The sequence below is a fragment of the Mastomys coucha genome, unplaced genomic scaffold, assembly GCF_008632895.1.
Source record: "Mastomys coucha isolate ucsf_1 unplaced genomic scaffold, UCSF_Mcou_1 pScaffold14, whole genome shotgun sequence".
Taxonomy (NCBI): Eukaryota; Metazoa; Chordata; class Mammalia; order Rodentia; family Muridae; genus Mastomys; species Mastomys coucha.
The window spans coordinates 83849173-83873393 of NW_022196896.1; the positions used below are offsets into that span (position 1 = coordinate 83849173).

The 24221-nt window shown below is 40.3% G+C and overlaps 1 pseudogene; it reads right to left on the reverse strand.

Annotated features, from left to right (window-relative positions):
* Positions 1-21519, reverse strand: part of LOC116089445 — a 41107-nt pseudogene extending 19588 nt beyond the window's left edge.
* Positions 21520-24221: the final 2702 nt, after the last annotated feature.

The following is a 24221-nucleotide window of genomic DNA, read 5'->3' on the forward strand; positions in this document are numbered from 1 at the left end:
CTATGCAAGTTAATATTTGAAACATCATTAGGAAGTACAAAATTATTCCCATTTATGACTAGGGAAGCTCAAGTTCTATGATAATCAAATTTTGTATTTTTTTTTAAAGAATAAAAACATATTCAGTCAATGAGCTTAACTGTGATTCCTTGGGAATCATCATATGGAGTACACTGGAGTGAGGTATGGCAATAGCTGCCTTTCTGTTTTGCTTGGCTCTGTTTTTCATCCATTGTAACACGCAGAATCAATCCCACTTTTCCAAACTGCGACTTTCACTTCCCCTCCAAATCCAAGCCAGCCAACAGAATTGGATTTCAGCTGTGGCTGGAGTGCTGGAGATGGTATCTCCTATCCTTGCAAATAATTGATTGGCTTCCTGTGATGCATTGCATGCTCGCAACACCGAACAGGGATGCAAACCAAGGCTGTCAATTGGATGGCTGGTTAATAGCCACGGTCAATGTGTATCACTGATTCAGGAATGGAAATCGCCGCAGCCTGCAAAGCAGCTGGATGGTGTATTTTCTGGAGTCCTGGTGTCATGGATAACCCTCAGGAAGTCAAGAGAACTAGACTTCTTATTTTCTTTCCATTATTAGGGAAATGTGATTCAATATTTTATTTGCTGTTAGCCACTTAGAATAGATACAAGAACACAGAGCCTCACAGAATACCTGCATGTATATTCCAGTGGCTGATGTCCTCAGAACGGTGAAAACTTGTATACAAGACAGAGAATCAGAGTTCCCTAGAAAAGCATATGGAGCACATATGCTAGTGAAGAAGCATATCTTTCAGGAGACGGACGGCTACCCATGAGACACTGAATCTGCACACAAATCCCTCCTTTTGGATTTTGTGCACAGTGTAATCTTGTTAGTCAAACAGTAACAGCACATTTGTGAGGAGATGGCCAGGTACCAAGCATTGGATTAAGAGCACATAGACCCATGCTGTAATTTAATTATTATCTATTTGTTCTTATAGCATCACCATGAAGTCAGAACACTCGTAAGCAGCGCCCCCTTTAATACGTGGGAAATGGGGGCTCCAATGCATTGATGGGATATCGACTGTGAGATCATTCCTTTGCATCTGTCTCCTCAGACTCCACCTCTACATTGTGAGGTAGCCCACTTCCGTTTTTTCATGACTTTATAATTTTCCCCGGGGTGGGAGGGGAAATGGGATAAAGAAGAGATGTATGGGTTTGGTTTGATCTTGGTGTTTGTTTTTGGTTTTGTTTGTTTTATCTTCCGATATAGATCAGAGCAAAGCAAGCACCAACAGAAGGATAAAGAGTTCAGTAAGTGTTCTAGCTTGCTTCTGTTGTTTCTTGTTGCCTTGATAAACTATCAAAACCAAAGCAGCTTCAGGAAAAGTTTATTTTGAAGTATCTTTCCAAAAGGCTAGATGTTCATAATAGCAGACACAGAGGCAGAAACAGAACCAGGAAACTGAGAGATCACATCTTATCTGCAGTCTGGAAGCAGAGACAACAAGCAAAGAGGAGCAATGCCATAATCCCTCGAAGGCCACCCCAGGGACGTGTTTCCCCCACAAGGCTACATCTCCTAAAGGTTCCAGGACCTCCCTAAACAGTGCATCAACTATATCCAAATCTTCAGGACTGTGGAAGAAACTTCTCATTTTTATCACTTATCCAACTCCATGGATCGGGAAAGACATTTTAAAGATAGTTTGGATGATGGGCTGAGGATGTAGCTCGGTTGGTAGAGCACTTGTCTAGAATGCAGGGAGCTCTGAGTTTGACTGTCAGACCCATGTAAGCCAAGCATGGAAGAGCAGGACTGTAATCCCTGTGCTTGGGAGATGAAGACAAGAGGAACAGAAAATGAAGGGCATCTTCAGGGACGTGGTAAGCTCTGTCCTCAGGTGCAGACTGAGGTCTAGATCAGCTAAGGCTATAGAAGACCTTGCCACCAGGAGAAAAATTGTCCCTGTTGTTTGGTTAAAATCTAGGCTGTACATAGGAGAGATTTGGTTGAGACATGCAGGCTGGTATTAAGTGCCAGATTGAAATTTTTCAAATTAATCTGTAGATAATAGAGAAAGTGATCAAAATGGAGCCAGGCTTTCCAAAGAAAAGCTCATGTGTAGGCCAGACAAACTTAGTCATTCTTTGGGGAAAAGATCAGAGTAACAGACTAGAAATCAAAAGCCAGTTCCTGACCAGTGAATTCTCGTAGGCATAATCCAGGAATCCCAGCCTGCTATCATCAGGAGACTGTGTCAACTGACACCACAGAGCTGCAGCCCAGCATCCTGTGACTGCCCGCTTGACAGGGATAGCCTCTCTTTACATGACCCTGGTTTTCACAATGCAGGGCAGAGACTGCACAACTGGAACATTATATGTACAACAGCTCACACTAACCTCCCAGTACTGTACCTTGGGCATTCTGGTCTATCCTCTTTCATGTGGCATAAATTACCTGCCAGGAAACAGCACACAAAGACAGTCACTCCTAAATGGATACCTACCTCCCAGGCCATTGTCTTACCTATAGGTGGTATTCTAGTTATTGACCATTATGCTATCTTCTTGAAGTGCATTCAATAAGCTGCTTTCCCTGTTCTTGCCAAAGGGGTGAATTCATTCACTGCCTGCCAATTCCTGTTATTGTAGTGAGTGGTTATCTAGTCCATTAGTTCTCACAGGAGTTATCAAAGAGCTGTAGTATGAGTTGGATGGAGGGGAGGGCCAGGAAATACTGAACGTCGTCCTTTTTATCTATGAGACAGATCATCTAATGTTTAGTCACCATCCCTTAAGGGCAGTATCTCCAGGAAAACTAGTTTCTTATAGAACTGTTGATGTTCAGAGGAGCCAGAGCCAGGTTGCCCATCCCAGTGGGGCCCATCAGTAGTACTCACTAAGCACTAGGTTCCCCACATTCATGAGCTAAGGACTCCAAGGAACAAGCAAAGTAAGGGGAGAGCAAAGAGTTTAAGAGGAATGGACACTGTGTTAACATAGACACAGCTTACAGGTCTGGCGAGGACATCAGCTTTCATAGCACACAGGCATCTCTACTGTGGAATCAAAAAATCACTTTATAGGTTTCTATATTTCCAGTGTTGCTCCCCCTCTTCTCTCCTTCTGAGGTTTCCAAGGTGGCACTTCCTTATGAAGCTATGTAGGGCAGAAATATGAAAAGGAAATCCCTCAGGCTTTCATCAGTCCTCCCCACCATATCTCATATCTCAGCTTTAGACAATGGAGAAGCATCAAGGTAGAATCCCATGGGGATTTTTTGGGGGCGGGACTTGAACAGCTGTTCTTTCTGGCCCCAAGAATATAGAATTGTTTGGTTAGCAGAAGAGTCCCCTTCTAAACACACCATAGACTTAGTGATTCATTTCCATGAGAAAAGAGATTCAGGTGACCCCACAGATAAGAAGAACTCAGAGTCCAGTGGTTTCCATCGTTCTTAAGTCTCTTAAGGAGCTCACAGTGAGATCTATCTAAAAGGTGAACGTCATCATGTCAGATGAAACTCTGTGCTTGCCAAACTGATCCCATTCCCAGTCTTGTAGAGATTATCTTTTCTATACTTTATTTCCGAGTAAGTCTGACCTACTTGGTTTTTATCCTTCCATAATAGGCAAGTGAACATTGAAGCACAGGGGAGCATGTGTGTGCTTAGGCCTACATGTGTGGTTGGAACTTAGGGCCTTTTGCATGCTGGGTAAACCTTATACCACTGAGCTATCCCCAGTTCTCTTAACAGGCATTTCTTAGAGCACTCTTCTATCTGCTTAGCATGGCAAAGCAACTTCAAATCCCACCCCTGACTTTAGTCACCTGGCTGCAGTGCTTAGCTTCTGGGATCTAAGACCTGTGACCCCATGAGTGTTGCACCTCTCACCTCAAGTCAGTCTATTTGCTTCAGTTCTCTAAACCGGACCTTGGACCACAGTTCCTTGAATGTAAAACGTCACTTGCCTTGTGTGTTCCCAACAGTCACTCATTTGACAGAAGGAGCTTGTGAATGAATGAATCCTGGAAGAAGGGTGTCTATGTATCTCCAGTATTACCACAGAACTGTGATAATCGTATGCAAAAGAGAAATGTCTTCTGTGAGGGGGAAGTAATACTTAAATAAGGTTGAAAACAGATTGATGGCTTCACAGTGGACTTCATTTGGGGTCACCAGGTTGAGAGCTTTCAATTCATGGATATTTTGTGTTTATTTACACATGGGGAAAAAATCTGGTTTCCTGTTCTTGTTGTAAGATTCAGAGAACCGAGTCTTATGTCCAGGATGTTGTCCCACTCACAAAAACACAGAAACGGAAAACAATGCAATTAGGATGAGGTTTTTAATGATCCAGTATTCTGGGGTCATCCAGCAGTCAGGCAAAGGTGACCCCAAGGAACAAAAGCCCACACTTTTTATACCTTCCCAGTACATAGGTTTACAGCATGAGTTGGTTATCTCTCATTGGTGGAGGCCATTGTCTTTTGAGTCCATTGACCTCTGTGCTCCAGGTGAGGAGGAGATACTGGTTGCATGAAGGAGAAGTGGGGGGAGATCCACCCCTACTGGAACCGGGCATTACCCCTGCAATTAGGACATCTCCTGGGGATGGATGTTTGCTCAGTAAACCCTTCTGAAGCTCTCTGTCTTTAGGCTTAATGGACATTCCTTGCTTCTCGGTATTTTTATGAGGTGTCCCTGTTTGCTCAATTCTTACATTCTGAGAGAAAAACATTTCTTTTATTAAAATGTTCAAATAGTCTCACAGACATCATATCACTCCCACAACACAACTCCTTAATGTAAACAAATCAGAAATGTGAGGATTAATTTCTCCTTCAAACACATGTGGGTTTGAAAAAACGAGAGGGCAGCCATGCTTGGAGAGAAAAACTCTAAGCTGTGACAAACCTGTTTCATGGATGCTCAGGACCCCAACTTAACCAAAGATACATCTAGAGTCCATGTTTACCATACTGCCTACAAGGGACCAGGAAGTGGAGCTTGAGGGAAGTGTTGAGTGAGGAAAGTCCTCAGAGGCAAATGCTTTCTTCTTTACAATAAGGAACCAGACAATAAACAAACAAGAACCAGTAAGTGTCACCAGTTCTTTATTGTTGTTGTTTGGTAGCTTTGTTTGTTTGTTTGTTTTTGTTTTTTGTTTTTGGTTTGGTTGGTTTGGTTTTGGGGAATTTTTTTTTGGTTTTTCAAGACAGGGTTTCTGAGTATAACCAGCCCTGACTGTCCTGGACTCTGTAGACAGGCTAGCCTCAAACTCACAGAGATTCTCCTGCCTCTGCCTTGCATGGGATTAAAGGCATGCACAACAATGTCAGGCTTGTTTTGTTTCGTTTGAGATAAGCCTCATGTAGCGCAGGCTAACATCAAATTCTCTATATGTAGTCAAGGATGACCTTGAACTCCAGATACTCCTCTGTCCTGGAGGGCTGGAGTTATTGATGTGCACCACCACACCTGGTTTAGTCTGTTTTGGGGGTGGACCTCCTTGTGTAGCAGGCAAAAACTCCAACCAAGCTACAACCCAGCCCTAAGCATCCATTTCATCTTTCAAACAAAGGGCCCTAAAAGACCAGATTCTCTTTACCAATACATACTTCCTATTGGTATGGAGAAGGATAAGTGGATTTTGTTGTTGTTGTTTTATTTTTAAATTCGCGGTAGCTTCAGAGTCTGAAATCGTGCCCAGCAGGGAGAGAGCTGCTATCCAGTCTTCTCCAAGTGCAAAAGTAGGCACATGCTGAGGCGACAGGCTGGCCCTGCTGTAAGACTGCTGTTGCTGTTTTCCCTACAGTGAACAGTTGCAAAGCCAACAATTGAGAAATTACTGATGACTTTCCTTGCAGTTCTCCCCTTCTGAGGGTCTAGATCGTGCCTGCTTCTGTGTACAATAGATCCGCTAACAAAGGAAGATCTGAAGGCACAGCACACGGGCTTGTCTGCACATTCTCAGGCCCACATGGGACATTCCCACTTCTTAGCTTACTTTCAGAAGGTAAAGCTGTCATTAAGGAGAAGGAAAGGGCTGCCTTCAAGCATGAATCTCCCTTCACAGGCTTCATTAAAGGAAAATAAACTTCTTTGCTTGTTAGTGAAAGGCAGTGGGGGAGGGGGAGCAAGGAATTTCAAACTTTCCCTCCTGTGCTGAAGATAAGGAGAGATGGCTCTGTGCCTGCCCTTTGAGAGTGGCAGGAGACATCAAATCTGTTCTAAAGATACATAAAATGAAACCCGAGGTGTCAGTGGCTTTAGCCCGGAGACTCAAAATGGATCAGCAGAAGTGAAAACAGAATTATTATGATTATTTTTTTAATTCCAGTGCTCTGGCCCCTGGCTTTTGCAAGGCTGTCAAATTCAGGGTGTAAGCAGTTTCCTATTTATGCATAACACATTCCAGGAAAGATGGTACCAAAATTGAAAGTGCAGGCTCAAGGAAGTTTCTCTACCCAGAGATCTGAAATAAAACACAGTAGAAATCTCTGATTGTAATCTGCTGACACACATCACTAGCTTAAACATGTATTAAAAAGTGTGTGCCTCTTCCTAAATTTTGAAGTATATGAGACATCAATAATAACAACATAAAACCTATACTCCCAGCACACCGCCAGCGAAAGTAGGGGGATCTCTGTGACTCCGAGGCCAGCCTAGGCTGTATAATAAGTTCTGGTTCCATCTGGGTTACAGAGTTGAGGCTGTTTCCAAAACTCACAACCAAACCCCAAACAGAAACCCACATAAGGCTATCTGCCATGCTCAGTGTCTGGCTAAAGACATGTTTATATATGAAATCTAGTAGGAGCTCCCTACATACCTCTTTTCTGGTATATTTCTTGTTTGGCTGGTTTGGTTTATAGCACTGCGAAGAGAACACACCCTGCAGGCCTTGCATATGAGAGACATGCACTGTGTCTCTGAGCCATATCCCTGGTCCTGAAAACTTTCTTCTGCCACCCGAGGAGCCGTTCTCCAGAATCTCACCCTCATGCTTTTCTAGATACACTCACTCAGAAGGCCATGTGATGAACCAGCCTGCCTCCATCTTAGGCTTGAAAGCCATCTTATAGTAAAGACAAACTAGGTTTATTTCTGTTTATGATTAAATCTGTTTCTCAAGGATTGGACTATCCCTCACCTGTAACCTTAACGGTAAATGGTTCTATACTGCCTGTTCCAGGAAACAGCAACCAGGCCTTTATTTCAAAAGGTTACTATGACTAACTTGCTATGGCTAGCTTGCAAACGTGTCTTTGATTTATAAGAGGATGTTATGACCCACTTGTTATGTTCTACTTCTGGAACCCTACCTATTTGCCTGCAATGTCCCCCATTTGGAAACCCCTTACTCCTGACATACAAACCCCTATCTGACCCATGTCCAATGTGCATCTCTTGAATCCTACCTTCAGGGGGAGATAGCCAATGTATACACACACACTTATGCACACGTACACACAGTGATTTGTGGTTTCTCTCCTAGAATCTGTGGAACTAACACATAATCCTAAGACTTAACAAATACTTTAAAAAGATTCATTCTGCACCAATCCTTACAACAGTACAGTGAATTAGATACTACATTTATCCCCAATTAGCAAATGATAAGGCTATGCACATCAAAGGTAAGTAAGTTGCCTAAACCTGTAGTAAGCAATCATGATAAAGCTAGAATACAAAGCATGCAGGAGTCTGGACCTCTGTTTCTGTTTCTGAGGACAGTGTTGTGTTGCCTTCCGCTGTCATCTAGCTGCTCAGCTCATTAGCTAACTGTCGTCTGTCTATCCATCCTGAAACAAAACAGGCTATAATAGACACCAGGATGAAGTCATCTTCATACAGTATGCATCCCTTTGCAATTTGCTTTTCTCTCAATGTTATTTTAGGAGACCCATCCAGATTGCTGCAATTAGCTCTGGATCATTCATTTTCATTGCTGACTATTACATCATCGCACAAGAAGGCAGGATTATGGATTTTAATACCAAGGAACATTTATGGGTTTCCAGAATATTTTCCTACTACATGCATTGCTGTAATGAACATTGCTGTACATAATTTCTGTGCACATGTACACGTTTTCCCCTCAGGGACTGTGGGCTAACTGTAGAATTGCTGGATCAAATAGTATTCTTATCTTCAAGCGTAACACACGTTATTTTCCCAAAGAGTGCTAATTCACACTCCTCCTGCAGATGAGTATCCATTTCCTCTGAGTTATTTTGCTAACTGGGTGTGTTGGCTAATCTGTTTTATCAACGGGGGTCGGGGCGGGGAGAGGTTTGTCTCTCAGTAGGTCTGGGTCTGTGAAGGCATTTTCAGGAAGAGTTAACTAAGGTGGGAAGCCCCTCCGCACATTGAGTAGCGCACTCCACAGCAGTGAGGTAGAAGAAGCCCCCCCCCTTCACTTCCTGCTGGCGGGTAATGTTATTGCTGTCACTACTGCCATTGTAACTGACATTGGAACCTGGCGGTTTTGGACTTCCAAGTGGACCAGAGAACTTCCATCTCACTAGGAATCCCTCAGGCTTTCACATCACCATTGCTGAGCCATCCAGCTTTGTGGACTGAGCTTCTGGCTTCTCATCCCTGCAACATGAGATGGCCACTGTTGAACTAACTGCCTGTCCCTCGTATTTAAATCAGTCTCACAAGTCCTTTTCATGCTGCGAATTCCTTCTAGACACAAAAGCCTCTGTAAGATAAGTGTGTCAGAAATATTTGATTTTCTTGTATGCAGCTTACCATTCCTCCTTTGAATATTACATTTTGAGATGTAGGATTACGATTGCTGAAGCTTCCCATTTGTTTTAATAATGATGATTCAGAGGGGATTGTCTAAGAAACAAGCCTGTGCCCATTTCAGAGCTGCAGGCTATGGCTGCCTGTGCTTTCCTTAGAGGTCTTAGCTTTCATGGTTAGGTTATTTGATCAGCTCAGATGAACTGTTTAAGCTTTTATTTATTTATTATTACTGTGTGTGCGTGTCCAAGTGTGTGTGTGCATGTATGTGCATATGTGTGCATGTGCATGTGTACATGTGTGAGTGTGTGTACATATGTGCGTGTTTGTGTGTGTACCTGTGTGCATGTGCATGTGTGTGCTCGTGCACATGGGCAAGTGTGCGTGTGTGTGCAGGAGTGTGTGTTGCGGGTGGTGCATGGGTGCCACTGGTACTTGTGCTGATGACAGAGGACAACTTAGTGGATCAGTCCTCTTCCCCCACCTTTGTTCTGGGGATCAACTCCAGTTGGTAGGCTTATGTGACAAACATTCTATCCTGTGAGCCATGTCACTGACCCCTCAAATTAATTTTTATGTGGTGTGAAATATCAGTGAGAATACTTTTTTCCTGTATGTTGCAAAAATATCTCTCTCCCAGAGGTGTTAAAGTGCCCTGATTAAAATCAAGTCACATAAGCATGGTTTTGCCTCTGCTCTCTATTTGGTTCAATTACTCTATTTATTTATCTTTCAAAGAATGCCACACTACATTAATTACTGGGGCTTGCATTAAGCTTTAAAATATGATAGTTTAAGTCTTCCACCACTGTTCCTATTGTCCAGGGTTGTTTTTGACTATTCTATGTCTTTCATATTTCTATATGAGCTTGTTTGCAATCTCTGAAAATCCTGTTGAGAGCTAACTGGCATTATATTGACTCTACAGATCATCTTAGATGAAATGAATTAAGCCACAGATCAATTTGTTAAAAAAAAAAGAAAGATACTACAATGATATAGAGTTTTCAATGCATGAACAAGATGTATATGGCCATCTAATTCAGAATTTCTACTTAGCTCAGTGTTTAGTTTTTAGTTTTCATTATAAAGGTCTTACTTTTTTTTCCATAAAGTCTGTTCCTTAGGTCTTTTGCATTTCTGATGATATTACAAATAGTGTTTTAATTTTTTCATTTTGAATTATAATTGTTTTTTTTTGTGAGGCAATCACATGTCTTGAATGTAGTGACAATGTCTATATACCCCATGATATCTTCTTTTTGTATTTATATTTATGTGTAATCCCTTGCTCTTTTTTTCTGAGCTAGACCTACTTGGTAATGTTCTTCTAACAAATAAATTCAAACAGATGAGAGACATGCCTGGACTGGAGTTCAAAAGTGGGCTTCCACCTTGTCGAACCTAGCTTGCTTTTTCACTGTGATGGAAGTCACCTGCCATGAGGGAGGCAAATGATCTTTCAACAAGAAAGGCTAACACTAGGCTCAAAACACAAGCAGGGAAGAGCTGGGAGCATGAGGGATGGGATGTTGCCAGCAAGTGATGCTTTGACCATCTTCAGAGGAGATGGCAGCCCCAGCTGACGCTTGTCATGGTTTCCCCCAGACAGCCTGAGTTAGAGTGCTCAACTAAATTGTGCCTAGCAGTTTTCTTTTCTTTCCTCCTCTTTCCTCCACTTTCTCCCTCCTTTCTTCCCTTTCTTCTTATCTATCACTTCTCTCTTTGCCTGCCTTTCTTCCTTCCTTTGTTTTTCCTTTCCTTTCCTTCCTTCCTTCCTTCCTTCCTCCCTTCCTTCCTCTCTCCCTCCATCTCTCCCTCCCTCTCTTCCTCCCTCCCTTAATTTATTTATTTATTTTTTGGTGAGGTGCTAGAGACCAAACTAGACTCAAAACAAAACTGTGCATACTAAGCAACAGTAACCATGCATTATATGCCCAGATGTTTCTCAATTTGAGATAGACTCTCTGCCATGTAGGCTGCCTTAAATTTATAATCCTTCTGCTTCAGCCTCCCTGATATTGTAAATACAATCTTGTACCATCATTCTAGGCTGATCTACAGCAGCCAGTGCATAACAAGTGGTTTCGATTTTACATTGTTAATTTTTAAGGCAATGCTGTACCTGAATAAGTAACAAACACACTATGCCATTTCTAAATTCACTTACTGGCTATGATAACGTTTCTGAACTCTAGAATTTTCTTTATTTATAGTTATGTTTTCTACAAATAAAATCTGGTCTCACTGTCTACTTTCCTATGATCTGTTTATTTTCTTTCCTTCTCAAGAGAAATGTAGCCAGTCTTTTATCAATGAGAACAGCGTCAGCAAGAATTCTTCACTAATGTCTTCTGTTCACAGAGTGATAGAATTCATTTCTCATCTTGGATTTCTGAGGGACTTTAAAAAAAATCAGATTGAAAGTTGAAGAACTTTCAAATGTCTTTTCTGCATTACAAACAAACCCCAATTATATTAATTTATGACCATCAACCGTAAAATGCTAAACCAACCATTAATTCCAGGGATCAACTTTTGGTTATAAAGTATCATCCTTTTCTCATATTGAAAAATCAAATTTCTAATATTTTCATAGGGATATTTGCATTAATGTTCATATGGATTATTTTGTTACTGTGTTTTCCTCTAATTTTTTTCATGGTTAGTTATCAGACTTATGTGTCCCTCGTGAATTAAGTTACAGCATAAAATTATATGATTCATAGATTACAACTCCAATATGCAATAATAAATTACATCTAATAAAATTTAAAAAATCATTATTTCATTATTATTTGATAAAATTAAACAGGAAAGTTATCTGGACCTACTTTGGACGTATTTTGTTTTTTTTAAAGATTCTTTTCTATTATTTCTACATGTGTGTGTATGTGTGTGTGTATGCATGTGTATGTAAACACATGTGAACATATATATACATATATGTATATACATATATACATATATGTATGTGTGTATATATATATATATATATATATATATATATATATATATATGGCATATCTTAAGAGGGTGTCAGATCTCCTGGAGTTGAAGTTACAGGCTGTTATGTTTGAGCCATCTGACATAGGTACTGGGAACCAAACCTGCGTCCTTTGGAAGAAAAGCCAGTTCCCTCTCTCTCTCTCTCTCTCTCTCTCTCTCTCTCTCTTTTTCTCTCTCTCTCTGGTTTTTAAGACACGGTTTCTCTGTCTTGGAGCTCTGTAGCTGCTGAAACATCTAACCAGCTTTCTGGATTCCGCTTTAATTTATTAATTTAATTTGAATTCATGACTAAGTTTTCAATTAAAAATTAATTTCAACTGATAATGAGAATTCATGCTTTCTATTTCTTTTTGTGTATATTTCCATATATTTTGTCTTTCAAGAAAATTTACATTTTTATACAAAGTGTCAAATGTGTTGGCATAGACTCATTCATAACATTCCCTTATTGCCATTTTAATGTTGTTAGGAGGGCTTGTAATAGGTTTTCCTCTTTATTCCCCGTAATTGCAATCTTGTATGGATTAGTTAGGAAATTTCAACTTTAATATTCTTCCAAAGAACCAATTATTTGTTTCATGGGTTCCCTCTTTTAATTATCAATTTTTATGTCATTTGTGCTATGAACTTCAGAAATTTTGTTTTGTTGTTGTTATTTTGGGGTCAATTCCCTGTTCTTTTTACTTTTATTGGTAACTTAGATATTCATTTAAAAAGATGTTTTAAGTTGCAGCATGAATCATATATCTGCCTCTGGGCAGCCTATTAACATTCACTTTATGCCTTTACTATTACTTACTTATAAATAATTTTCTAATTTTCTTCCATGTCCTTTTCCTCCTGTTTATCTCTTTTCTTCTTTTCTCTTTGTTCTCTTTCAATGCATTCTTGCTTTTTATTTCTGAACTTTGGGTTAGAGTCCCTGGCTAATCCTCAAGGGTCTCTATCCTCTTCAGCAACATCTAATCTGATAATTATATCCAACTGGTATTCTGTTTGGTATAAAATACTGTTCAATTCTGTAATTCTTGTTTTGATTTTTATTACATTGTATTTGCTCATTTATTTGTGTGTGTGTGTGTGTGTGTGTGTGTGTGTGTGTGTGTGAGTGTGTGTTGGATGCATGGCATGAGATGTGTGTGGAAGTTGTAGGACACCTTGCCAGAGCTGGTTTGATGCTCCCTCCAGGTCCCTGGGATAGAATCCACTTGGGAGGCTTGGTGAAAGGTGGCTTTACTAACAAGCCATTTTGTTAACTCACTTCTATAATTAGAGGGGTTCCCTTTCTCTACTATGACTCATCAGTTCTTTTAATTTGTTTATGTGTGTGTGAGTGTGCGTGTGTAAGTGTGTGTGTGTTTGTTTAAGTCTTTAAACATATTTACAAAGTCCTGTGTACCATTTCCGTCATCCCAGTGGCTTCTGGGTCTGCTTCTATTAACTGACTTTCTTTTTGGTTAAGTGTCTTATTGTTAGCATTTCTCATTACTTTAACTTTACTAGGTATGTCATTCCTGGGGTTGGCTGAGAATCCTTTTGCTCTACAGAATGGAAACTGCAAACAGAAAAGTAGCCCCTGACATGTTGGCAATCCTAACTTCTTGTGCCACAGACATATGGATTGGATCAGATTTAGAAGGATTTACTTCTAAGACTTGAGATCTAGAGCCTTTGGGCCTTAAAAAACAAAAGCTTATGGTTCACAGCCCTGAGAACTGGAATTTATTGGTCCAGACTTTCAAAGCAGGTGACTTACATGGCTCTAGATGCTCAGGTGTTCGGCTTATTGCTCCAGGGTTTGAGTCCCATCAGCCACTCAGTGTTCCATCTCCCTATGTTGATGTCTTATGCCCTCCTGAGCTTTCACTAACTGGTGCTTGCAGCTCCTCCCTTGGCTTGTCATAGTCTCTGCCTTCTGTACCCTCAGATCCCTCCCGTACCATTTCTGTTCCTGATTATCTTCCTGCTATATGTGGAAAACAAAAGCACCAGCAGATGTCCTCCTGTTCTTTGTGCAACCAGGAGAGCACAATGTACTTATGATAAAGACCACACCCAACCTTTGGGAAGAAGACTTTACTGTGTTCTAATGCAAGAACATGGTGCACAGCACAGAGAAATCTCGAGGGCTGACCCAACAAAACTGAGAGGTAGCTTCTTTACAGAGCAAGAGAAAGTCGGATTCTACCAATCACAGCTCATGTGCAGAGCTTCTAGCTCAGCCAGTCACAAACCTTGCATACAAACCAAGCTCAGGCTTTGTATAAAATATCAATCCCAGGATTTTCCCAGTCACTGAAGGAGATATTCCCTCCATACTCCATCCTGAGAGAGAACTGCAGGGAGAGCAGGGTCTCAAACAGTTCAGCATGCTTGTCTTATCCAGAGACAAGATTTCCAAAGCCAATGAAAGTTTCTTGGAGAAGTAGTGACTGAAGCAAGACTTCCTAAAAGAAACTTCTTTCTCATTTTTGGAGACAGGGTCTCACTGTGTAGCTCTGGCTGTCCCGAAACTCACTATGTTGACCACTCACATAGATATCCGCCCACCACAGTTTTTTGTTTTGTTTTCTTTTGTTTTGTTTTTGTTTTTACTATTTTTTTAAACAAATTTTTATTAGGTATTTTCTTTATTTACATTTCAAATGGTATCCCCTACCCGGTTCCCCCTAGGAACTGAAGGAGATACTCCTTCCTATCCTATCCTCTTCCCCTGCTTCAATGAGGTTGTTCCCACATCCTCCAACCCACTCCTGCCTCCCCACCCTCACATTCCCCTACACTGGGACATAGAGCCTTCACAGGACCAAAGACCTCTCCTCCCATTGATGACAAACAAGGCCATCCTCTGCTACATAAGTGGCTGGAGCCATGGGTCCCTCCATGTGTATCCCTTGGTTGGTGGTTTAGTCACTGGGAGCTCTGGGAGCTTGGTTGATAGTGTTGTTCTTCCTATGGGGTTGCAAACCCCTTCAGCTCCTTCAGTCCTTTCTCTAGCTACTCCACTGGGGGTCCCATGCTCAGTCCAATGGTCAGCTGCAAGCATCCACCTCTGTAGTTGTCAGGCTCCGGCAGATCCTCTCAGGAGACAGCTATATCAGGCTCCTGTCAGCGAGCACTTCTTGGAATCCACAATAGTGTCTGTGTTTGGTGACTGTATATGGGATGGATGCCCAAGTAGGGCAGTCTCTGGATGGCCTTTTCTTCAGTTTCTGCTCCACACTTTGTAACCATAATTGCTCTGTGAGTACTTTGTTCCCCCTTCTAAGAAGGACCAAAACACCCATGCTTTGATCTTCCTTCTTCTTGGGCTTCATGTGATCTATGAATTGCATCTTGGCTATCCTGAGCTTTAGGGCTAATATCCATTTATCAGTGAGTGCATTCCATGTGTGTTCTTTTGTGACTGGGTTACCTCACTCAGGATGATATTTTCTAGTTCCATCTGCAAATTTCATGAAGTCATTGTTTTAAATAGATGAGTAGTACTCCATTGTGTAAATGTACCACATTTTCTGTATCCATTCCTCTGTTGAAGGATGTCTGGGTCCTTTCTAGATTATGGCTATTATAAATAGGGTGCTATGAACATAGTGAAGCATATGTCCTTCTTATATGTTGGAGCATCTTTTGGGTATATACCCAGGAGTTGGGTCCTTAGGTAATATTATGTCCAATTTTCTGAGGAACCGCCAAACTGATTTCCAGAATGGCTGTACCAGCTTGCAATTACACCAGCAATGGAAGAGTGTTCCTCATTCTTTACATCTTCACCAGCATCTGCTGTTACCTGAGTTTTTGATCTTATCCATTCTGACTGGTGTGAGGTGAAATTTCCAGGGTTGTTTTGGTTTGTATTTCCCTGATAACTAAGGATGTTGAACATTTCTTTAGGTACTTCTCAGCCATTCAATATTTCTCAGTTGAGAATTCTTTGTTTAGCTCTGCACCCCATTTTTCAATTGGGTTATTTGATTTTCTGGAATCTAACTTCTTGAGTTCTTTGTGTATATTGGATATTTGCCGTCTATCAGATGTAGGATTGGTAAAGAACTTTTCCCAATCTGCTGATTGTCATTTTGTCCTATTGACAGTGTACTTTGCCTTACAGAAGCTTTGTAATTTTATGAGGTCTCATTTGTCAATTCTTGATCTTAGAGCATAAGCTTTTGGTGTCCTGTTCAGGAAATTTTATCTGTGCACATGTATTCAAGGCTCTTCCTCATCTTATCTTCTATTAGTTTCAGTGTATCTGGTTTTATGTGGAGGTTCTTGATCCACTTGGATTTAAGCTTTGTACAAGGAGATAAGAATGGGTCGATTTCCATTCTTCCACATGCTGGCCACCAGTTGAGCCAGCACCATTTGTTGAAAATGCTGTCTTTTTTCCACTGGATGGTTTTAGCTACTTTGTCAAAGATCAAGTGACCATAGGTGTGTGGGTTCATTTCTAGGTCTTCAATTTTATCCATTAATCTTCCTGCCTGTCTCTGTACCAATACCATACAGTTTTTATCACTATTGCTTTGTAATACAACTTGAGGTCAAGGATCTGATTCCCCTAGAAGTTCTTTTATTGTTGAGAATAGTTTTTGCTATCCTGGGTTTTTTGTTATACCAAATAAATTTGCAAATTGCTCTTTCTAACTCTATGAAGAATTGAGTTGGAATTTTGATGGGGATTGCATTGAATCTGTAGATTGCTTTTGGCAAGATGGTCATTTTTACTATGTTAATACTGCCAGTCCGTGAGCATGGGAGATCTTTTCATCTTCTGAGATCTTCTTCAATTTCTTTCTTCAGAAACATGAAGTTCTTGTCATACAGATCTTTCACTTGCTTGGTTAGAGTCACATCAAAGTATTTTATATTATTTGTTACTATTGTGAAGGGTGTCATTTCTCTAATTTCTTTCTCAGCCTGTTTATCCTTTGAACAGAGGAAGGCTACTGATTTGTTTGAGCTAATTTTATATCCAGCCACTTTGCTGAAGCTGTTTACCAGGTTTAGGAGTTCTCTGGTGGATTTTTTGGGGGGTCACTTAAGTATACTATCATATCATTAGCAAATAGTGATATTTTGACTTCTTCCTTTCCAATTTGTATTGCTCTGACCTCCTTTGCTCTCTAATTGCTCTAGCTAGAACTTCAAGTACTATATTGAATAGATAGTGAGAGAGTGGGCAGCCTTGTCTAGTCCCTGATTTTAGTGGGATTGCTTCAAGTTTCTCTGCATTTAGTTTGATGTTGGCTACTTGTTTGCTGTATACTGCTTTTACTATATTTAAGTATAAGCCTTGAATTCCTGATTGTTCAAAGACTTTTACCATGAAGAGGTGCTGGATTTTGTCAAATGCTTTCTCAGCATCTAATGAGATGATCATGTGATTTTTTTCTTTGAGTTTGTTTATATAGTGGATTACATTGTTGGATTTCCATATATTGTACCATCATTGCATCCCTGGGATGAAGCCAAATTAATCATGATGAATGATTGTTTTGATGTGTTCTTGGATTCAGTTTGCAAGAATTTGAGTATTTTTGCATCAATATTCATATGGGAAATTGGTCTGAAGTTCTCATTCTTTGTTGGGTCTTTGTGTGGTTCAGGTATAAGCATAATTGTGGCTTCATAGAATAACTTAGGTAGTATTCCTTCTGTTTCTATTTTGTGGAATAGTTTGAAGAGTATTGGTGTTAGGTCTTCTTTGAAGATCTGATAGAATCCTTCATTAAATCCATCTGGTCCCGGGCTTTTTGTGATTGGGAGACATTTAATGACTGTTCTATTTCTTTTGGGGTTATGGGACTGTTTAGATGGTTTATCTGATCCTGACTTAACTTTGGCACCTGGTATCTGCATGAAAACTGTCCATTTTATCCAGATTTTTGAATTTTGTTGAGTATAGGCTTTTGTAGTAGGATCTTTCTTTTGTTTCTGTTGTTATGTCTCCCTTTTTGTTTCTGATTTTATTAATTTGGATACTGTCTCTGTGCCCTCTGTTTAGTCTGGCTAACGGTTTATCTATCTTGTTGATTTTCTCAAAGAACCAGCTCCTGATTTTGTTGATTCTTTGTATAGTTCTTTTTGTTTCTACTTGGTTGATTTCAGCCCTGAGTTTGATTATTTCCTGCCTTTGACTCCTCCTGGGTGAATTTGCTTCTTTTTGTTCTAGAGCTTTCAGAACAAAAAGAGCAGAGTGTAGGCTCTCTCCAGTTTCTTTGTGGAGGCTCTTAGAACTATGAGTTTTCCTCTTAGCACTGCTTTCATTGTGTCCCATAAGTTTGGGTATGATGTGGCTACATTTTCATTAAATTCTAAAAGTTTTTAATTTCTTTATTTCTTCCTTGACCAAGTTATCATTGAGTAGAGGATTGTTCCACTTCCATGTATATGTGGGCTTTCTATTGTTTTTGTTGTTATTGAAGACCAGCCTTAGTCCGTGGTGATCTGATAGGATGCATGGGATTATTTCAATCTTTTTGTATTTGTTAAAGCCTGTTTTGTGGCCAATTATATGGTCAGTTTTGGAGAAGGTTCTATGAGATGCTGAGTAGATTCTTTTGTTTTAGGATGAAATGTTCTATAGATATCTATAAATCCATTTGGCTCATAACTTCTGTTAGTTTTAATGTGTCTCTGTTTAGTTTCTGTTTCGATGATCTGTCCATTGATAATAAGAGTGGGGTGTTGAAGTCTCCCACTATTCTTGTGTGAGGTGCAATGTGTGCTTTGAGCTTTACTAAATTTATTTTATGAATGTGGGTAACTTTTCATTTGGAGCATGGATGTTCAGAATTAAGAGTTGATCTTGGTAGATTTTTCCTTTGATTACTATGAAGTGTCCTTCCTTATCTTTTTTGATAAATTTTGGTTGAAAGTTTATTTTATTTGATATTAGAATGCTACTCCAGCTTGTTTCTTGGGACCATTTGCTTGGAAAATTTTTTCCAGCATTTTCCTCTAAGATGTTTGTCTTTGTCACTGAGGTGCATTTCCTATATGCAGCGCAATGTTGAGTCCTGTTTACATATCTAGTCTGATAGTCTATGTCATTTTATTGGGGAGTTGAGTCCATTGATGTTAAGAAATATTAAGGAAGTGTGATTGTTGCTTCCTGTTATTTTCGTTGTTAGAGGTGGAATTCTGTTTGTGTGGCTATCTTCTTTTGAAGATACTTTCTTGCTTTGTCTGTGGTGTAGTTTACCTCCTTGTGTTGGAGTTCTCCATCTATTATCCTTTGTAGGACTGGATTTGTGGAAAGATATTTTGTAAATTTGGTTTTATCATGGAATATCTTGGTTTCTCCATCTATGTTAATTGAGAGTTTGCTGGGTATAGTAGCCTGGGTTGGCATTTGTGTTCTCTCAGGGTCCGTATGACATCTGCCCAGGATATTCTGGCTTTTATAGTCTATGGTGAGAAGTCTAGTGGAATTCTGATAGGCCTGCCTTTATATGTTACTTGACCTTTTTCCATTTCTGCCTTTAATATTCTTCTTTTGTTTTGTGCATTCAGTGTTTTGATTATTATGTGATGGGTGGAATTACTTTTCTGGTCTAGTCTGTTTAGAGTTCTGTAGGCTTCTTGTATGTTCATGGGCATCTCTTTCTTTGGTTTAGGGAGGTTTTCTTCTATAATTTTGCTGAAGATATTTACTGAGCCTTTAAGTTGGGAATCTTCACTCTCTTCTATACCTATTATCCTTAAGTTTGGTCTTCTCATTGTGTCCTGGATTTCCTGGATGTTTTGGGTTAGGAGCTTTTTGCATTTTGCATTTTCTTTGACTCTTGTGTCATTGTTTTCTATGTATCTTCTGAACCTGAGATTCCTTCTTCTATCTCTTGTATTCTGTTGGTGATGCTTGCATCTATGATTCCTGATCTCTTTCCTAGGTTTTCTATCTCCAGGGTTGTCTTCCTTTGTGATTTCTTTATTTTTTTTTCTATTTCTATTTTTAGATCCTAGATGATTTTGTTCAATTCCTTCACCTCTTTGGTTGTATTTTCCTGTAATTCTTTAAGGGATTTTTGTGTTTCCTCTTTAAAGGCTTCTACCTGTTTACCTGAGTTGTCTTATATTTCTTTTAGCTATTTATGTCCTTCTTGAAGTCCTCTATCATCATCATGAGAAGCATGATTCCATCAGCAAGAAAGAAATCTTGCTTTTCTGGTGTGATGGGGTATTCAGAACTTGCTATGGTGGGAGAACTGGGTTCTGATAATGCCAAATAACCTTGATTTCTGTTGCTTAGGTTCTTATGCTTGCCTCTCAACATCTGGTTATCTCTAGAGCTACTTAACCTCCCTGTTTCTGACTGGACCATGTCTCTCCTGTGATCATTGTAGTGTTAGAACTCCTCAGAGTCCAGCCGTCTCTGTGATCCTGTGATCCTGAGATCCTGGGTGTGTCAGAGCTCCTGGGAGTCAAGCTGCTTCTGGGATTCTGAAATCCTGGTGTGACCAAGTTCCTGAGATCCTCTGATTCTGGCCATGTTAGAGCACCTATGACCCTGGGCATGTTAGAGTGGCTGGGTTCAAGTTTCTTCTGGCTGTTGTGGGACTGGGTGCAGAGCTAGCACCGAAGGTCTGCTCAGGACAATTGCTCAGACTGGAAGGAACCCATGACACTGCCCAGGCAGGGGTTCCTGCGTCCCTGGATCCCGAGGGTCCCAGTTACTTCCAGTGTTGGAGCAGATGTTGTGGCCTCCTCACCTATGATCCTGTGTGTGTTAGAACACCTGAGAGTCGAGCTTCTTCTGGGTGTTGTGGGGCTGGGTGTGGAGCTAGTGCTCAAAGTCTGCTCAGGGCACTAGCTCAGACTGGAAGGCCCCACCAGTTTTAAGCAGCTGCTTTGCTTGTATTGGATCTTGCAGTTGGAGTAGAATTCCTTTAAAGAGATAGTACAGTGCTCAGAAGAAAGTACCACTGGCTGACAGCACCTGCCTAGGGGAACAAGGCTCAAGGGACGGACCTGGCAGCTGTCATTCAACAACGAAGTGCTTCCTTTCTAAGAGTTTAACTTATTTAAAGAAATGAAGCTAAAACAGATACTGAGCTAAAGTCATTTGCAATGCAAACCTTTCATGACAGTGATGTTCTCTTCTACTTCATTTTATGTAAATGGGTGCTTTGCCTACATGCATGTCTGTGCATCACAGATTTTCTGGAACTGGAGTGACAGGGTTGTGAACCACCACATGGATTCTAGGAATGACCCCCTAGATGAGTAGCCAGTGCTCTTAACCACTGTGCCATCACTCTGGTCCTACATTAACATTCTTAATAGTACATAACAATGTTTCATCCTTAGCCAAATCTGTCTCATACTAGACATTGAAACATTGCTCTGTTATAGAGCATCAGGTTTCTTTCATTGTATGCATATACCTGCTGTTTTGAAAGATTTTCTGCAGTCTCTGTAAGGATGAATGATCTACCTAGACTGGGTTAAGCTCATCTCTGGGGTCTTTACCAAAAGCTTGGGGTCCAGTGAAGTTCCATATTCTGATTGCTTAGCTACCCTGACCTGGTGAGCCCCAATAACTATTCAGATCAACCAGCTGCCCCTCTGTTTTTTCTTCCCTGGCGTTTATTTGAGTCTAGGCTTGTGGAATATAACTATGCATGCATACCTTAGCCTTTGGTCTAAGGATCAGTGAATTCCCAATGTTGATATTCATGTCCTCTTTTCCTGGATCTTCTCCTCTGGTAGTCTGTTCTGCACATTCCTCTTTAGCAGCCATAACCACTTCTGTCTCCTTCATTCCAAAGGGCTATGGTGCTCTATCCGGGCCCGCTACCCTCTCTGTGCTGTCTGGACAGTGCCTACAGGCAGGTGACTGTACAACTAGGTCCATTTCATTGCCTTCTTTCCGGCTGCCATAATGAGGGAGGCCAGATAAAGACAGCCCTGCAACAATGCCCCTGGGAAAATCATGTCTGCCTCTTCCCATTAAGACAACCCTTGCTGTCTCACCTCTGCTCTTCCTGTGGGTAATTTGGAGTCAGGTACTTCCTGGTGGAAAGAGAGGCAAGTTTAAACCAGTATTGGGAGCAAGGGGAGTGAGAGCAAATGGGTGACCTGTTAGGAGGAATACCTTATATGTCAACTCATGAGTATGGATGACAAGGTACACACATGCTCACAAATATGGGATATACAGCCTACATATGCACAAATTCATACAGATACTATAATTGCCTAAAAATTATGTAATAGTCCATCTGACAGTTAAAGATCCACCTAATTGTCTCTCCTGGATCCTCCCCCCTCCTAAACTCAAAATCCATTTCCTAAAGTCACTTGGGTCTATTGAGTCACATGATCGCTAGACTGCTGACATCCTGGAATGTCATAGTGTTTCCATTGCTGTGAAGAAATACCACCACTATAACAAGTTTTATAAAAGAAGACATTTAATTGGGGCTGGCTCCCAATCTCAGAGATCATCGTGTCAAGAAGCAAGGCAGTGTGGTAGACCTGATGCTGGAGTCGGAGCTGAGGATTAGCCCATTATCATCTTGGCAGGAAACATGGAAGCACGCAGACAGACATAACACTGAAGATGAAGCTGAGAGTTCTACCTCTTGATCCATAGGCACCAAGGAAAAACTGTGTGCCACTGGGTGTAGCTTGAACATAGGAGACTTCAAAGCCCAACCCCACAGTAACACACTTCCTCCCACAAATGAAGGAATAGTGACCTCCTAATAGTGTCACTCCTATAGGCCAAGCATTCAAACACATGAATCTATGAGGGACATACCTATTCAAACACGGAATATACACTCTGCTTGTACTCTCACTTTCAGTAAATCTATATTTTCACTATGTGTCTTGTTCAATTCATTGTTCTCCATACAAAGCACCTGGACATTGCCTCAGGGACACCCCAAGACCCCTCCAGTAACAATACTCAAGCCTTGCTTTTGCCTAACATTTGAGAATAGTCATTAATGTACTTTGTCTAGTTTTATAGTTATTTGTAATGAAAGAGCTAATTACTTCATTATGGCCCAAGAGTTTTTTCTTTGTTTTAACCATAAATGTATTTTAAATGTTATTGAGTGCACTTTTTTTTTACTTATTAAGATTATCTTGTGGCTTTTCTTCAGTTTGTAATGATGGTGAATTACTTTAATAACTTTTCTAATGACAAAATGTCTTCATATGCCTTTTAAAATCCAACTTGAAAATGAGGTTTTGGTAGGGTTTTCTGTTTGTTTTGTTTGTTTTGTAATTTTAATTGAAGTACCGCTAACTCACTTATTGAACTCTCTCGTAATCTCCAAATTTTAATATCTAAGTTAATTTTGAGGGCTAAGAAATATCATCAAGAATTTCTCTCCAGAACAAAGCAATGATGTTCATTGTGCCAAATGTCCAAACTAAAGGTCCTACTAAAACCAAAAAAAAAAAAATTAAAAAAAAGTAAGAAAAAAAAACCTTTCCTGAAACAAACAAAACAATTTGCATTGTAAGGCTGAGTGCGCCCTACAGCTTCTGTGGCACTGTCTAATTGTCCTACAGCTGGCTTTCACAAAATAAGCACCCAAGCTAATAAAAATATACATTTCCTTTGGCTTTTTAAAAATTAAAAATAATAACTAAAAGAAAAAACTTGAAGCAGTTTAGTCAGTCTAAGAAGCTCCCGTGTGGAATCTTTTGGAGATGTGAAGGTTGGTAACACTGTCACATCGTTAATCACACAATCAAAGTCTGTCTTCCCCTGCAGATCTCTTCAGCACTGGAATAGTCTTCCCTGAGAATGTAATTGAAGCTTCCTTCAAGTTTGCCTAACACACCACTAAATGCTCTTCACATATATTTCTTTCATCCATCAATCACCATTTGATTGGGCTCTACCATGTGACCATCCTAGTTTCAGTCTGACAATTTCACATAATATGCACTGTTACCATCTCCAAGAGCCACTATACTTTGGCAGTGTGGTTCTCTATGTCACTGCCCATGATGGCTTGGATATGCTCTGAGTCATTCTCTGCAGATTTGCCATCCCCTCTAAGAATAAAAATAATGTTAGAGTATCAGTAAAGGCCATTAAGATAAAACTCCTGTTGAACTCTAGAGAGGGGAATGCTAGGATCCAGGAGCTATGGAGGGGGAAATGGGAAAAATGGGAAGGGGTATCTACCCAGTAGGAGAGGAGGGAGACATCATAGAGGTAGGGAAGACAGATAAATGACACTAGAGATGCTTGGGAAAGCCATAGGGATTCATAATACTTTGTGTATTTAAAATTTCATGCATATGTGTGCATATACATATATAGTTTAAATGAGGTTCTGCCACATGAGGTAACAATGCTCCCCACCAAGGGATAGACTATTTAATAAAAAATAAAAATATTTAATAAAAAAATAATAAATAATAATAAATAATTATTGAAAAAATTCAGTGAGACAGCATCTTCTACACATAGCT